A 4,900-nucleotide genomic window follows, 5' to 3' on the forward strand; every position below is an offset into this window, starting at 1 on the left:
GGATAGACTTGGAAGCAGTGGACATGAATGTATAGTTAGGATACGGGATATATACGTGTATGTTGCCCATTGCCTCTCTGACATCCTCTGTGTCACTTTCACAGCGAACTGCAGCCCCACTTAAGAGTGTCTAAGACACTCTTTTGAGGCCAGTGACATAAAACAGGTAGGGTTGCAGCTACCCCTTGCAGCCTTGAAGAACCCTCGACTTATTTTTCTCTCCTTTGCCGGTGGACAAACAAGCTACAGAGAGAACAGGGAAACGTTGAGCCAATTAGGATTTACACGCTAGCAAAAAATAAATAAATAAATAAATAAAAATAAAAAGAGAGAGAGAGAGAAAACAAAACAAAAAAGCTACCAACTCTTCCCCACTACCAGCTCAAGACGTTTTCAAGACGTTTTAGGAAAGTTTCCACTCTCAATATCTGCTATACAAAGTTGAGTTATCGATCGACTAACTTTTTATTTTATTTTATTTTATTTTATTTTATTTTATTTTATTTTATTTTATTTTATTTTATTTTATTTTATTTTATTTTGTTTATTTTTGGCTAGTATTCCTGTATTTCAGCACGGAATGATGAGTGCACCGAGCCCTCTCCCTCCGCCGCCCTGCCCACCCGAACGAGCCGCGGAGCCCCGGCGCAGCCGGAGCATCGTCTCCACGCTCCGCGCTGGCGGAGCGGCTCTAGCTTTTGTTTCCATGTGCTGCCTCCTTCCTTTCTGTCTTTCCAAACTTTCGAGCGCTCTCTCTGAGCTGTATTTATAGACCTGGAGCCCAGGGCTGTATTTTTCCTTTTGCCTCCTTTGGCTTGGTCTTAAGTCACTGGCAGGGAAAATAAAAAGGAGGCAGGCAGGCAGGCAGACGGGCGGGAGGACAGAAGGGGAAAAGAGCCCGAGTCCCGCAGACGGGACCTGGAGGGAGGCTGGGGGGAGGCTGCGGAAGGTGCGGGACCCCCCTTCTGCCGGCGGACGAGCGGGAGGTAACAGCGGGGGGTCCGGCCCCTGCTAGCTCGGCGGGGCGAGCAAACCCTCTGCTCGGCGGGGCAGGGGGAGGTGGGCGCCGGGGGAGGTGGGCACGGACCCGGGGAGGGGGCGGGAGATTTTGGGGAAGGGGGAGGACGCCGAAGCAGCGCGGCGTTGGCAGGAGCCGGCGGCAGCACCGGGAGTCGGCGCCGGCCCCGGGGAGCTGCGGGGGGCTGCGGGCAGAGGCCGGGGGCAGCCGGGGCCCCGCTGGCGGCCGGGGGCGGCTTCGCGGCGCTGTCGGGGCGCGGCGGAGGGCTGCTCCTCCGACGAGGTCGCTATTGTGCGCCCGGCGGTCCGACCCTAAAACAAACCCACGCCGCCCGCCAGAGTAGGGCAGTAACGACCGGAGGGGGACGCGCTTAGTGCAGGGGGCGACAGCCTGCCCCCCGCACGGAAAGGGGAAGTCGGGGGATTAAACACGGGGGTGAGGGTGGTGTGTGTGTTTGTTTTTGGTTTTGCTTTTTCTCCCATTTTCTAGTTACGGGCTTTTTGTTTTGTTTTGTTTTGTTTCTCCCCTGCGTTCTGCGAGGGGAGATGCGTGGTGCAAAATGGCACCAACGTGGATTTTGTAATCGTGATGTTAAGTATTTTCCTCACTGAAACGTTTACACTAATCTCTGAAGTGAATGTCAAAGTAGTTCCGACACCTTTAGAGACCCTGCTCTGCAGGTAAATCGAATACGTGAAAGTGTGGAAGGAGCTTTCTTTGGGGCCGAAAAGGAGACGCTCACTTTGGGCTTCGAGTGTCAGAACGGCGACAGCAGCAGGGTTACACTGCACTGTGCAGTTTGGCACGATTACGACCGTGTTTAAACGCATTCTGATGCGGCGTGAGGAAGGTATAAAATGAGATTAAAGCTCCCAACAACACATCAAATCCCACTCCGAGCCTCGACTCTGCACGCGGGCTTGTTTAATTCAGCTACACTTCAGAACAAAACCCTTTCACCCTTAGCGCCTCCGTGCAGATTTTTTTTTTTCTCTGTTTGATTACATTAATAATTTAATTTCTATTTCCTATCTGCCCTTCCAAGTGGGCAAATCAACCTCCTTCCAACATGGGTGGGGGCTGTTATTTTTAGCTCGTTTGCTGGAACAAAATGTACCAACACTCCCTTCTTTGAATCTCACTGCGGTTTGACTACGCTTTGATATTTAAGACCATCGGTTTTCCTTGTCAAACTACCTGTTATAAGAAATGGCTCCCTCAGCCTGGCAAATCATTTTTTTTTTTTTTTTTAATTTTCTAAAATGTTGCAGGGAAATACCCCAAATAATAAACAGGTAAATAAATCTACTCTGTAGGTGCTACCCTTATGATAACTGTACACAAAATTCACCGTAACGGTGTGCCCACCTGTCAAAATAAATGAAATCTGACTAAAATAATGCCATGACTTCTTGTCCCCTTGACAAATACACTTTGTCAGCATTTATTGAACAGTTTTGGGGGGAATTCCAGATGCACTTCATAACCAGTAGTAAAATGTAGGTCCGCTCTTAATACCATTTAAATATCCCTGCCGTCCCTCTCCCTCTCCCCCCCCCCCCCCCATTGTTGCAGTTCTGCACTGCTAATACAATTCCAGTAAATGAATATTTTAAAGTGCTCTTAAATATTTTCCCCCGTTGTCCCAGAGCTTCAGCTGTCACTACGACTACCTTTGTGTCCGTTTTAGAAACACTTTGCTGTGTGTTTAGCTAAACGCTAGCCAACATGAATGCAAACAACATTATGAAGGGACACAGCAAAGTAAATGGAAATGAAAGAGAGAAGAAAAAAAAAACACTCTGTCAAGTGATGCCTCCTAAAGACCGAATTACAGTAATTCGGGCTTTAAAAACTAGCGCCCTTGAGGTTACAATGACATACGCATTTGTAAATGCACGAGGTACAGTCTGAGGTGCAGCAATGATAACAAGGGGTTTCAACTTCATAGATCTGGAGAGTTCCCGTACCACTTGTGCATGGACACCCGCACACGTTCGCAAAAATACTGCATGGAATAAAGTGCCTGATCACTGCGATCTTCTTCGTACGATTTTCTGACGCTGCCAAGGGTATCCTCAGTACAGTGCCTTCCGCGGCCAGAGATCAGCGACTGAACCAACCCAAATGAATAAAATAAGTGCAAATTAGGCTTCTTTGCACAGAGAGGATGAAATTCTTATTATGGGGCACGTATAGAAAAGAATAAACAAATAGTTTTACAGCTCCAAATCAGTTACATTGGCAAGAACAGAGTAAGATCATTACGCACGAGAGAAGGGGGCAAAATCCTGTTTGGATAGCGATTTTTGTTATGACAAGAAGCAGTAACTGCTTTGTTATAAACACAGTGTTTGTTATGAAGAAACTAAATGAGCAGCCATCCAGATAAACATCCTCGGCATCTAACAAGTCTGCTGTCTTCGTGATGTTTCATGTGCCGGCAACCTCCCTGTCTTATCATTATTGTCTTTTAGCTGGTAATCAAGTATACTGATTTCCAGTTACCCTAATTTCAGCACTGTCTAACACTCCGAAAACGCAGGGAGAAATAACAGAAAGGCTATTTTTTTTGTTCTCTCTGTATATGCGCGTCAATAAATTCAACACCTATTTTAACTGCAGTAATATATTCATATGGTTACATCGAACACACTCAAATATTAGAGTCCCTAATTCCTATATATTTATAGTGCATCCCAGTTGCTCTTTCCTGACCCTTAAAGAATGGGAATAGAATCACTCAGATATGTAAGGGAAAAGCTGCAAAACTGTGGTGCAACGGTGGCATTGTTCGTCGGGTTAGGAGCTCTCTCTTTGTACCTATCATTTGTACCACTATTTATCTCTTTATTGTAACACCCAGGCGGACTGGTTTATTTAAAACAAGCAATCTCTTTTGTTATATTCAAGCAGACAACGCCACGCACACGCGTGGCGAGTCTCTGCGTCCCCCGGCAGTGCGCAGCCAGCTGGTGTCCTACAGGCTTTCCGCGACCCCTTCCTCGGTCTCCAGCTCCGCTCGAATAATAATAATAATAAAAAAAAAAAGTACTGGCACGAACCGCAGGCTGCAAACTCAAGGCAGCGCGGCTCGAGGAGAGCAGCAATAAAGCGGCCAGCGAGCAGTGGAGCGCTCCGCGGAAACGCGTTCCTAGCCTCGCAGGGTAATGAACTAAGTTCCCGCTTTGTAGCGGGAAGTCCAAGAACACGATGCAAGAAATACTTTGTGGGTGACGGGCCAGGGGCTTGCGGCGCCCCGGGAGCCGCCCCCCGAGCCCCCGACTCCCGACCCCCACAGCCTGTCCGCAGCCCCGCAGTGGCGGCTCAGAGCGTGTCCGCAGCCCTCCCGGCGGCCGCCCACCACCGGCGCTCCGCGGATGATCCCCCCGTGACCCCCCGGCCCGCCGGGCCGCTGCACCTGCCCCCGCCCGCGGGGGTCCCGCACGTCGGGGACAGACCGAGGGGTGCGGGTGGGCGCCGAACAGGCAACGAACAGGCAACGGCGCAGCCTCCCCCTTCCCCTGTTGACCGTTTCGTGGCTTTTACTCATTTACTTTTAGATTCAGCCGGATTTTAAAAACTCGTCGAGGGATCCGGTGGAGCGGTTACGAGCGAGACAGGCGGCGCGGGGCGGCTGCCCGGGGGGCTGCACAGGGGACACCCCAAATCTCCGCCGCCGCACCGCAAAGCCGCGCCGCCTCGGTCACGGCGATATTTGGCAGGTTTCGTCCCTTTGGGAGGAGAAACCTCATTCAGTCAGAGCCCCGAGGTGCCACTGCCTTGCGGCCGGGACCACCACCGGCCCCGCACCTGCCTGCCAGCCCCGCACCGCACCCCGCGCACCGCACCGCACCGCACCGCAGCGCAGCGCGGCCCCCG

General features: G+C 50.8%; 1 long non-coding RNA gene across 2 annotated transcripts in view; it reads left to right on the top strand.

Moving 5' to 3' along the window:
- The first annotated feature begins 677 nt into the window (after window positions 1-677).
- The window catches only part of LOC311426960, a 16,982-nt gene continuing 12,759 nt past the window's right edge, over window positions 678-4,900 (top strand). For both annotated transcript variants that reach the window (XR_014687140.1, XR_014687141.1), the window contains exon 1: window positions 678-986. This is a non-coding gene — a long non-coding RNA (uncharacterized lncRNA). The remainder of the gene's footprint in view (window positions 987-4,900) is intronic.

This window comes from Aythya ferina, assembly GCF_964211825.1.
Source record: "Aythya ferina genome assembly, chromosome: Z".
NCBI lineage: Eukaryota > Metazoa > Chordata > Aves > Anseriformes > Anatidae > Aythya > Aythya ferina.